The sequence below is a fragment of the Bombina bombina genome, chromosome 4 (assembly GCF_027579735.1).
Source record: "Bombina bombina isolate aBomBom1 chromosome 4, aBomBom1.pri, whole genome shotgun sequence".
NCBI classification, from domain to species: domain Eukaryota; kingdom Metazoa; phylum Chordata; class Amphibia; order Anura; family Bombinatoridae; genus Bombina; species Bombina bombina.
This window is the reverse complement of record NC_069502.1, coordinates 1128646174-1128659213: the sequence shown is the minus strand read 5'-3', so window position 1 is coordinate 1128659213 and position 13040 is coordinate 1128646174. Positions and strand designations below refer to the sequence as shown.

At 39.8% G+C, this 13040-nt stretch overlaps 1 protein-coding gene across 1 annotated transcript in view; it reads left to right on the top strand.

Moving 5' to 3' along the window:
• The window catches only part of USH2A (usherin), a 2188359-nt gene that overhangs the window by 972697 nt on the left and 1202622 nt on the right, over positions 1-13040 (top strand). The gene's annotated exons all lie outside the window — the stretch shown is intronic.

The following is a 13040-nucleotide window of genomic DNA, read 5'->3' as shown; positions in this document are numbered from 1 at the left end:
TTGAATGGGTTTAACACATAATTATGTGCAAGCAACCCTAGTGCAATAATAAAATGCTCTAAGATATTATAACAGTTTCTTTATTTACTCATAACTCATTTTTTCTGTCATTCATTGGAAAGAGCAGCATTTAAAAATTGTGTTTTTTTATTTATTTATTTATTTTTGCCTGAAAAAAATGTGCGATAAAAGCTGTTAAACTAATATAGATGAATCAGTTGTATACTTCCTGCGAATGCTGATAGGTACCCCCAGGTATAGCTCATTGGTTGATCAATGCTTCCTGCTAAAAGGTCATTTGGCTGATAATTAAAATCTATACCTAACGAATAAAGAGCCTAAGAAGGATGTACACAAATGGTATAGCTGTATTATTTTCCATTTAAATTTGCCATATTTTTGTTTAGGCAAATATAGTTCACAAGGATAGAAAAGAAAAAAGTGCAGCGTTTTTTTAAAGTGGTGTGCTGTTTTTGGTAAATTTACTAGAAGTAAGCTCGGGTAGATCACGTATTACAAGTTGAACGTAAAAAGTGTGTGTGTGGGGGGGGGGGGGGAAATAACACCCTTAATCGCACGCAAACACGATTGTGTTTAACCAAGTACACTAACCCGACATGAAATATTTTGCATTCTAATGTTCTACACATAGTAGAATATGTTCTATTTATTCATATTTTTTTTATATATATATATATATATATATATATAATCCATTATAGAAGAGGACTGCACTCACTGGATTTGGTATATAAAATAAAACATTTTATTAAGGTGACGTTTCGGGGTACGCAGACCCCTTCCTCAGACCAGGCAACAGTGCAAGTGAACAGTGTGCAATATAAAGCAACATAGCCCCTCCCGTCAAACAATTAGTGAAATTGCGCCAAAACCTATGTAACCATGACAACAGGTGAATCACCTAATTAACAATATTCCTACCTTTACTAATTTGATAGTTAAAAACAGTATAGTTGTGCAAACCATATAAGTGTATCTTAAAACTATTCTCAAACAATAAATTACATGACATATGAGTAGCACCTAAAACACTCAAGGTGCACCCAAAGAAATAAAATGTCCCCCTACAATGTGATGTGTGACATACTGAAATAGCTACCACAAAGAAACAACTTAACATCGATAAAGGCAGTCTATAGGAAACAGCGCTCAATAAAAGATGCTTGCAGGACCTAGGCAGTATATCAGCATTTAAACATTAGTGCATCAGTATCCCTCAGTAAAACATACTTCTCAGTAAACAAAGGACAAGTAGAGAAAAAGGACAAGTAGAGAAAAAGGGCTCATAGCCAGAAAAACACGTATGTCAAGATTCCCTTATCCAAAGCAGTACGAATTGCTGAACGGTGATTTGCCATTCTTATCCGTGCGTTGTCAGATGTTTTACCAACGTAATATTTTCCACAACAGCAGCTTAGAAGGTATACAACGTGACTTGCTGTGCATGTGATGAAGTGCCTTATGGTGTACTTCTGTGTGGTATGTGGGTGTCGAAACACCTTGCAGGGGATCATGCCACGTAAGTTACCTGAACTAGAGACATTGCTGGCTGGTAGAGATATATATATATTTTCCCCTTTGAGATATAAATAGCGATCTTACGTTGCTGACTCTTTGTATGTATTGCAATCACACTGCTTTGAAATTATCTATATTACCCCTTAGGCTCAGTAGTCGGTGATGGTGTGATGACACCCTCTTTCTCTCTAAGATTAGTCTATGGATGCTATACGATATACCTACTGATGTTCAACAGTTGACACACACATCTACATGCTTGCCTAAATCTTGACATACGTGTTTTTCTGGCTATGAGCCCTTTTTCTCTACTTGTCCTTTTTCTCTACTTGTCCTTTGTTTACTGAGAAGTATGTTTTACTGAGAGATACTGATGCACTAATGTTTAAATGCTGATATACTGCCTAGGTCCTGCAACTATCTTTTATTGAGCGCTGTTTTCTATAGACTGCCTTTATCGATGTTAAGTTGTTTCTTTGTGGTAGCTATTTCAGTATGTCACACATCACATTGTAGGGGGACATTTTATTTCTTTGGGTGCACCTTGAGTGTTTTAGGTGCTACTCATATGTCATGTCATTTATTGTTTGAGAATAGTTTTAAGATACACTTATATGGTTTGCACAAGTATACTGTTTTTAACTATCACATTAGTAAAGGTAGGAATATTGTTAATTAGGTGATTCACCTGTTGTCATGGTTACATAGGTTTTGGCGCAATTTCACTAATTGTTTGATGGGAGGGGCTATGTTGCTTTATATTGCACACTGTTCATTTGCACTGTTGCCTGGTCTGAGGAAGGGGTCTGCGTACCCCGAAACGTCACCTTAATAAAAAAAATTATTTTATATACCAAATCCAGTGAGTGCAGTCCTCTTCTATAATGGATTATTGTTATACCTGACTTGGCACCCTGGTTGATGTCCCTATTGCATTGTGAGTGCAGACACACATGGAAGTTATATATAAAAATATATGAGTTTTTTGGCAAAATATTTCTCTCTCTCTCTCTCTCTCTCCACGGACTTTGTGATTTACGCTATTATTTGTCCATGTTCCAAATACTACATTGGAAAACCTGTGACACCGTTCAAGGAACGTCTGGCCAATCACAAGACGGCGATCCGTCAGGCCATCAATAAGGGACGGTCAGAACAGCCGGTGGCACGCCACTTTGCGGAAGCGGGCCACAGTGTTGCTTCACTGCGAGTAATTCTTATTGATCATGTCCCTCGCCATAGGCGAGGTGGGGACAGAGGACGAGCATTGCTGAAACTGGAGGCCCGGTGGATTTTCACCTTGGACACAGTAACACCCCGAGGATTGAATGCCAATATAGACTTTGGCTGCTGTTACAAATAATCATGGACACTATGGGAGTCATCCTGTTGTAATATGTTTCTACCTACTCCTCTTGAGTATGATGCCAATACAATTTTAATTATTTGAGTATCTTTGGCTTCTAGTTGTTTGCTACACCCCACATGCCCTGATACCATAGTGGGTATAGAGGGCTGTGATATATGTTGAATCATTGGTTTTTGTAGCTTTACTAGCCATTTTCTACAAATTGTGGTTAATTACCCTATTACTAGTATTATAGATACCTGTTTTTTGCTATAAGTTGCTGCACTAACGTTTTAGTAGGGCTTGTGTCTAGGGCCCTTGCTTTGTTTATCACTATGTCACTGTACATTTGCGCCCATCAGGTGTTTGGCTGCTGTTGCGACGTCTCGCGCGCATCACCATGGCAACCGGAGGTATGTGTTTACCCGGTGTTTGCCATGGATACCTGTGACACAGACATTCCCACAGCGTGCTATGCCGTGATGACGTCGTGATGCGCGTGTTGGGAATCAGCTGTTTTCATATGTCCAGGTGTGTTTGATGTGCGCGGGAGGGAGCGGCACCACTTTGCAAGCTGATTGGCTATCACTAAGTGTTGGGTTGGTATTTAGGGGTGGTGTTTGTAGGGTCACATTATCCGGTCTGTATACCATTGATAAAGGCTCACAATAGAGCCGAAACGTCTGGTTTCTCTTTTTTCTGAATAAATCGGAGTTTGAAAAATTTCCTGTGTGCCGGCTGTTCTTGGATCGCATTCAACAACGGAGGCCGTCCGTTGGATCCAGTTCTACTTTACTGTATGTATTTACCCTGCCGAGCACCTGGTGGATGAATATCTGGCGAGTGCCGGTTCCCACGAACGATTTGTATATATGTATATATATATATATATTTTGCCAAAACAAAATCATATATATGCTTCCCTTATTTATTGTTGCACAAGATCACCCAATATGTACATTTAGTAATCTTCTGAGATGGGCAGGTAATATTATTTAATTTATAATATAATATTATTACAAATAAACAGCTAGATTACGAATTTTGAGCTCGTGCACAATTTCCCCATAGACATCAATGGGGAGAGTCGGCTAAAAAAAGCCTAACACCTGCGATTGCGGAAACAAAAGCCTAACACCTGCGATTGCGGAAACAAAAGCTCCGTAACGCAACCCCATCGATGTTTATGGGGAAAGAAAAAGTTACGTTTAAACCTAACACCCTAACATAAAAAAAGTCTAAACACCACTAATCTGCTGCCCCTAACATCGCCGCCACCTACATTACAGTTATTAACCCCTAATCTGCTGCCCCCGATATCGCCGTCACCTACATACAGTTATTAACCCCTAATCTGCTGCCCCTAACATAGCCGCCACGTAAATAAAACTATTAACCCCTAATCTGCCGCTCCCGATATAACCCCCTAACTTAAATATAATTAAAATAAATCTAAATTAAATTTACAATTATTACTAAATAATTCCTATTTAAAACTAAATACTGTACTTACCTGTAAAAAAAAACTAAGCTAGCTTCAATATTATTAATAGTTACATTGTATCTATCTTAGGTTTTATTTTTATTTCACAGGTAAGTTTGTATTTATTTTAACTAGATAGACAAGTTAGTAAATAGTTATTAACTATTTACTAGCTACCTAGTTAAAATAAATACAAATTTACCTGTAAAATAAAACCTAACCTGCCTTACACTAAAACCTAACATTACAATAAAATTAAATAAATTAAATTAATCAAATACAATTATCTAAATTACAAAAAAAATAAACACTAAATTACACAAAATAAAAAACAAAATTATCAAAAATAAAAACTAATTACTCCTAATCTAATAGCCCTATCAAAATAAAAAAGCCCCCCCCCCAAAAAAAAAACCTAGCCTACACTAAACTGCCAATGGCCCTTAAAACGGCCTTTTGCGGGACATTCCCCTTAAAGAAATCAGCTCTTTTACCTGGAAAAAAAAATACAAACACCCCCCAACACTAAAACCCACCACCCACCCAACCCAACCCCCAAATAAAAAACTATCTAAATAAACCTAAGCTAACCATTGCCCTGAAAAGGGCATTTATATGGGCATTGTCCATAAAAGGGCATTTAGCTCTTTTACATTGCCCAAACCCTAAGCTAAAAATAAAACCCACCCAATAAACCCTTACAAAAACCTAACACTAACCCCCGACGATCCACTTACAGTTTTCGAAGACCGGACATCCATCCTCATCCAGGCGGTAGAAGTCTTCATCCAAGCGGGCAGAAGTCCTCATCGAAGCTGGCAGAAGTCTTCATCCAAGCGGGCAGAAGTCTTCATCCGGAGCGGGTCCATCATCAAGACATCCGGCGCGGAGCATCCTCTTCTTCCGATCTAATCAGCCAATAGGATTGAGCTTGCATTCTATTGGCTATTCCAATCAGCCAATAGAATGCAAGCTCAATCCTATTGGCTGATTGCAACAGCCAATAGGATTTTTCCACCTTTAATTCCTATTGGCTGATAGAATTCTATCAGCCAATCGTAATGTAAGGGATGCCATCTTGGATGACGTCACTTAAAGGGAAACTTCCTTCTACAGCAACGCCAGATGGATGAAGATAGAAGATGCCATCTGGATGAAGACTTATGGTGGCTTCGATGAGGACTTCTGCCCGCTTGGATGAAGATTTCTGCCGCCTGGATGAGGATGGATGTCCGGTCCTCGAAAACTGTAAGTGTATCGTCGGGGGTTAGTGTTAGTTTTTTTTAAAAGGGTTTACTGGGTGGGTTTTATTTTTAGCTTAGGTTTTGGGCAATGTAAAAGAGCTAAATGCCCTTTTAAGGGCAATGCCCATCCAAATGCCCTTTTCAGGGCAATGGTTAGCTTAGGTTTATTTAGATAGGTTTTTATTTGGGGGTTTGGCTGGGTGGGTGGTGGGTTTTACTGTTGGGGGTGTTTGTATTTTTTTTTACAGGTAAAAGAGCTGATTTCTTTGGGGCAATGCCCCGCAAAAGGCCCTTTTAAGAGCCATTGGCAGTTTAGTGTAGGCTAGGGTTTTTTATTTTTATTTTGGGGGGCTTTTTATTTTGATAGCGCTATTAGATTAGGAGTAATTCGTTTCTATTTTTGATAAGTTCGTTTTTTATTTTGTGTAATTTAGTGTTTATTTTTTTTGTAATTTAGATAATTGTATTTGATTAATGTAATTTAATTAATTTTATTGTAATGTTAGGTTTTAGTGTAAGGCAGGTTAGGTTTTATTTTACAGGTAACTTTGTATTTATTTTAACTAGGCAGTTAGTAAATAGTTAATAACTATTTACTAACTAGTCTACCTAGTTAAAATAAATACAAACTTACCTGTGAAATAAAAATAAAACCTAAGCTAGCTACAATGTAACTATTAGTTATATTGCAGCTAGCTTAGGTTTTATTTTACAGGTAAGTATTTAGTTTTAAATAGGAATTATTTAGGTAATAATTGTAAGGTTTATTTAGATTTATTTTAATTATATTTAAGTTAAGGGTTTTAGGGTTAGACTTAGGCTTAGGGTTACGTTAGGGTTAGGTTTAGGGGTTAATATATTTATGTAGTGTAGGCCAGAGGTTTAGGGGTTAATAGTTTATTTTATTATATTTTGTTGTGGGGGGCTTGCGGTTTAGTGGTTAATAGGTTTATTATAGTGGCGGTGTTGGCGGACGGCAGATTAGGGGTTAATAATGTTTAAATAGTGTTTGCGATGCGGGAGGGTGCTGGTTTAGGGGTTAATAGGTTTATTATAGTGGCAACGATGTCGGGGAGCGGCGGAATAGTGGTTAATACATTTTTTAAGTGGCGGTGATGTCCAGAGCGGCAGATTTGGGGTTAATAATTTTATTATAGTGTTTGCGATGCGGGAGGGCCTTGGTTTAGGGGTTAATAGGTAGTTTATGAGTGTTAGTGTACTTTTTAACACTTTAGTTATGAGTTTTATGCTACAGCTTTGTAACGTAAAACTCATAACTACTGACTTTAGATGGCGGTACGAATCTTGTCAGTATAGGATGTACCGCTCACTTTTTGGCCTCACAGCAAAACTTGTAATACCGGCGCTATGAAAGTCCCATTGAAAAAGGACTTTTTTAAAACTGCGGTACTGACGTTGCGTGAAAGCCCAAAAGGTGTGCGGTACACCTATTCTGACAAGACTTGAAATTGCGGCGTTAAGGAGAAAGCATCATTATGAAGCATAACGCTGCTTTTTCACTCATAATGCCAAACTCGTAATCTAGCTGTAAGATTATTATCATATATGTATATACTATCACAGTATTTTATTGACAAAATACATCTACAATGATTGTGGGGATAAGGGGTTAAAGTTGATTAATTTTATTTAATTTGCTAAACTTTTCCAAATTTCCATAATAATAATTTACACGTGTATTTGATAATAATGAACTTCACACCTGAGACTTGCAATAGTTAAGTTCTTAAAGTTCTTTAAAAACATCAGAAGCAGAAAAAAAAAGTTTTAAAGGATCCAGATCAGTTTTTAATGCCTTGAAGACCTGGACAGCGCAAAGTAGATCTGAGCATACACTACATTTCCTTCCTTGCAAAAGTAATGTTTTTGTTGGGCTCCTGAAATGTGTTATTAATAAAATTACAGGTGGAATTAGTATATTGGACTATCTAAAAAAAGGAAAACTAAACTCTTAGGGCAATCATTATTTGGGACATTGTCTTGGAAATCCAATCTAAGCTGTTTCCTTTCCAGTCTCACCATCTAAGAGGAAGATTTAGGCTTTTATAGGGAACTTGATATTGAAGTACTTTAAATTTATAACTGGATAGGGACATTTTCTATATATATGAATTTATAATGACTCTTCCTCCAGAAATCTTTGTTTCCAAGGTCCCTTACTAAGGTTAGTGCAGGTCATAATAAGTAATATCACAGCCATGCTAACTTGCGTGCAAAGTTTAAAAGTAAATGGGTGCACTTGAGCGCACACAGGATTTGCGCTCATCATGTTAGAGAGATAGAAGATCTAGAGGCCTATCTATCAAGCCGTCAACTTTCTTGCATTCGACAGCACCAATACACTTGCCTAACATCGCCTAACATCGCGGCCGCGGACCTGAATATGATCTCCAAATTTATAAAAAAAAGCAGGCAAAAAGCCGCGCACCAAGTACGGGGCGATGAGCAGCGGACTGTTGTCAACTAGCAGTCATCGATCTCACTGCTATTCGGCTTTTTACCAACGTTATTTATACCCTGTCACTAAACGCCGCCACTATATAAAAATGTTTAACCCCTACTCTGCTGCTCCCGGACCCTGCCGCAACTAAATAAAAGTATTAACCCCTATCCCGCCGCTCCTGGACCCCACTGCAACTAAATACAAGTATTAACCCCTATCCCGCCACTCCCGGACCCCACCACAACTAAATAAAAGTATTAACCCCTAAACCCCTGGCCTCCCACATCACTACCACTAACTAAACATATTAACTCCTAAACCGCCAGAGCCCCCCACATCCCCATAAACTAAATTAAGCTATTAACCCCTTAACCTAACAACCCACTAACTTTACATTAAAATTACAACATCCCTATCTTATAATACATTTTTATTTTTTTTTATTAAAAGTTTTTTATTTGAGAAAATCACAAGATACAAGTATATCAAATATAGGCAGTATTGTCAATGAAACAGGAAACAGAAAAAAGGAAAAAAAATGATAGCAACCGTTAACATAGTTTCAACAGTGTCAATGTACATGACATTAGAATGTTGCAAGGTACTGCCTTGTGTACTTTTCTCAGTTTTTCGAAGTTTTATAGTGTATAACAACATCAACCTAAACCAGTGGGTACATATATATACTCTAATAGGGTAATCAAAGGGGCAAAGTGTATGGGTAAGAGATGGAGGAAACACAGAGAGAGGATCAGGAGGGGGAATAAGAAATAGGTGAGAGTAAGTAAAAAATAAATAAATAAATAAAACAAAATAGAAATATTAGAGTAGGGGTGACCAAATTCCAAACGTTATCTGCTTGTTCAATTAGGAAATTTTTCCCACCAGGGAGCCCAAGTTGCATAATAGAAGTCTAGTTTGTCTAGTACCGAATGTGAGTAGGCTTCCATTTTTGAAAGGAAGTTGACAGTGGCTAATATTTGTGAAATGGTCGGGGGAGAAAGTTGTTTCCATGCTTTCGCTATTTCTAATTTAGTAGCCATCAGGACATAGATAGTTAAAGCTTTATGTGTAGGGGTGATAGCTGGAAAATCTAGATGTAGTAAGCTAGTTTGGGGACGAAGTTCAATGAGGATACCAAGAGAGTGTAGAAGGGTGGCTACCCGTAACCAAATGGAGGAAACTCTGGGGCAAAACCACCAGATGTGTGCCTGAGTTCCGAGCTGTCCGCAACCTCTCCAGCAGGCAGGGGAATGAGAATCATATATTCTATGGAGGGTAACCGGTACTAAGCGCCATCGGACTGCAATTTTGTATTGAAGTTCCCATAGGGACGAACAGTGTAATAATTTTTTCGTAGATTGTAGTTCTCTATACCAGGAGTCAGCGTCGGCCGTGAAGTTCAATTCAGTCTCCCAGGCTATAAACTGCGAGACTTTCTGAAGGGAGAAGGGAGCTAGTAGGGTCTTGTAATGGAAAGATAAGGCTCCCTTAATTTTGTGAGGTCGTGACCATCGCTGCTCCCAAACTGTAGCAGGCCTGAGATTTTCTTTGGGGAACCCCCATGATCTGATTATGGAGCAGAGTCGGAAGGCCTCAAATTTCAATGGGGCCGGGACCCATAGTTTATTGCAAATTGCTGAGTGGGATATATTTCCAGCCTGCTCGTAAAGAACAGCCAAGTGATCTACTCCGACAGTGGCCCAGCTAGAGAGATGAGTATCAGGCAGGCAGAAGAGAACACTAATAACTGTCTGGCATGGGGAAGGATGAGGAGCGATCAAATTGGGATGTCTCGCCTGATCCCAGAACCGAAGGGTGTCTAGGATTACTGGGTGAGTGGTAAGAAGATTTTTCCAATAATGGGAGGGTACCCAGGGAAGGTCTGTCAGTCTCAGACCAGAGGGGAGAAGTGACTGTTCCACCTCTCTCCAAGATGCCGAGCTATCGCTATGGCCCCATTCTATCACATGTACCAAATGTGCAGCTTGATAATAGAGAATAATATTAAGTATACCTAGTCCGCCTCTATCAGTGGGTCTTTGAAGGGTTTGTCTCGAAGTTCGGGGCTTCTTACCTTTCCAAATGTAACTGGTTATAAGACTCTGGCGCTTGTTAAGGATTGGTCGAGGTATGTTAATTGGAATAGTGCGAAAGAGGTAAGTTACCTTCGGAATAAACGACATTTTAATGGCCGCGATCCTACCCGTCCAGGAGATCTCGTGGAATTCCCAGGAGTCTAATAGTTGTTTCCAACCTGGGAGTCTCTCCGTAAAGTTCTTAGAGATTACAGTGGAAACTTTCGGGGAGAGGTTGGTGCCTAACAGTTTGAGGGAATGTGGGGACCATTGAAATTTATACTTTTCACGTAGAGTGAGGAGTTCTTGAGGAGTAATATTAATGTATAAAACCTCAGTTTTAGAAAAATTTAGTTTATAATAACTTAGGGTTTTAAACTTAGAGATAATTTTGAAGACAGTTGGTAGCGACCTATATGGATCTGTAAGTAATAGTGTTACATCGTCAGCGTATAGGGAGATGGTATGCTGACGAGAGACTAACGAGAAGCCTGAGATATCCGGGTCTGATCTGATAGCCTGAGCAAGTGGTTCGATAGATAAAGCGAACAGGAGCGGAGAAAGGGGACAACCCTGTCTCGTCCCGTTCGTTATGTCGAAGCTGATGGATTGAAATCCTATTCCCTTAACTCTGGCAGTCGGATTGGAGTAGAGAGCTTGGATTGCCATAATGAATTGCTCTGGGATCCCAAAGGCACGTAGGGTTTCCCATAAATACTCCCACCTCACCCTGTCGAAAGCTTTCTCAGCGTCCAATGACAGGGCTAACGTGGGAGCATCTCCTCTCGCACTCTCCAATAAAATGTCCAGAACGCGTCTTGTGGCGTCTGGGCCTTCTCTCCGGGGTATAAATCCCACTTGGTCCGAGTGGACCAGAGAGGGAATGATGTGTGAGAGACGGTTAGCCAAAATCTTAGCATAGAGTTTTGTATCTGTGTTGAGTAAAGAGATCGGCCAGTAACTCCCGCATTCCTGAGGATCCTTGCCTGTTTTCAGTATAGTGGTAATCGAGGCTTCAAGGAATTCCTTCCTAAAGCTACCCTTGTTGAACACTTCGTTGAATACTCTACAAAGGATTGGAGAAATCTGAGGGGAGTAGGATTTATAGAATTGGCCCGTAAAGCCGTCTGGACCCGGAGATTTTGCTATTTGAAGATCTCTGATGGTCGAGGTAACCTCAGCAAGGGAGATGGGAGACATTAAGTCCGTTGTATCTGTTTGGTCTAATTGTGGGAGCTTTAGGGAGCCTAAGTATCTGTGAATGTCTTCTGGATCAAGCGTTTTCGTGGGGTCTGAAGAACTCAAATTATAAAGCTGATAGTAAAAATGTTTAAAAGCCTCACCTATAGCAGACGGGGATGTAACACATCCTCTACTGGTATTTATGGCTGTTATTTTGGCTTGAGCCGTCCGATTCCTAAGCTTCCTGGCTAGCAAAGTGGAGGCTTTGTTGCTATTATGATAATAAACTTGTTTAAGTCTTTCTAGTAAGTACTGAGTTTTATTGACTTCTAAAGTCTTTATTTGCTTAGTGATTTCTGAGATTTGAGCATTTGTCGCGGTGGAGAAGGAATTAAATAGTTCGAGTTTCAGAGTTCTGAGTCGACAGTGGAGAGAGGCGAGCGAAGCTCCTTGTGCAAATGTGATTTGGGAGGCCTTGTCAATGAAAAAACCCCTGAGATACGCTTTAAGCGTAGCCCAAATCACTTCTTCTGACAAAGAAGGGGAACGATTTTCAGCCAAAAAGATGGTGATGGCTGCTAAAGTTTCTGTCTTAATCTCAGGGGTTGTGACCAGGAAATTTTTTGAGTCGCCGAGTGAAGCCTACCACGCGTAAGGGTTGGTTACCTAGTACAAATGTCAGAGAATCATGGTCTGACCACAAAATTACCGAGGTTGTAGTATCTGAAATCGTATCTAACATACGAGAGCTCAAGAAAAAGAAATCAATCCGAGTATGGGATTTATGGGGGGCCGAATAGAATGTATATTCTCGTTTATGCGGGTGAACCGCTCTCCACACGTCATACAGGTTAAACTGCTTAATTAAAGCTTGAAACGATACAGATAGAGGGTGCAGATTCCTCTCTGAAGTGGAGATCGGGGGACCTGTTCTATCTAATAGGGGGTTCCAGATGAGGTTAAAGTCTCCTCCCCAAACCAATTCCCCCTGTGTCACGGCCGACACTGACTCCAACAGACGTCTAAGAAATCTAATTTGGCCGGAATTGGGTGCGTAGATATTTACTAAAGTAAAAACCTTAGAGTTGAGTTTACAGATTAAGATGATAAACCGTGCTTGTGGATCTGTTTCTATATAAACTGGCTCATATTGGACAGAGGAACTAATCATCGTAGCCACCCCTCTAGATTTGGTATGGAAAGGCGCTGTAATTACGGTAGGGAATTTTCTATAGGAAGATGTGAAATTTGTTTTAACAAGCCAATGTGTCTCCTGGATAAAGGCTACATCAATTTTATTGCGGGAAAGCATGGTGAGTAGAAGACTACGTTTGGTCGGGGAATTGAGTCCTGGAGTATTAAGAGTCAAAAACTTTAATTCTGACATTGTAAATGTATGACTGTATTCCTCCAAGTCTTATTACAGTAATCTATAAGAGAATTATGGAGGGGATTGTTGTGCTTAAGTCGGAATAGCCCACTGGAAGAGCAAAGGGAAGGGGGGTGCAGCGGACAAAAGCCGCTCAGAATGGGGTATAAAGGGGAGTTAAGGGGGGGGGGTAATGGGGGGGCGGAGTTGCTAATAATATGCACTTGACGTGCAATGTGTTCGAGATGCTGGATTAGAGGTGCAGACCTTAAACAAAGAAAGGGAGGGGAAGGATAAGAATTAGTCTGAGGTGAGGGGGAATGAAATTAGTTT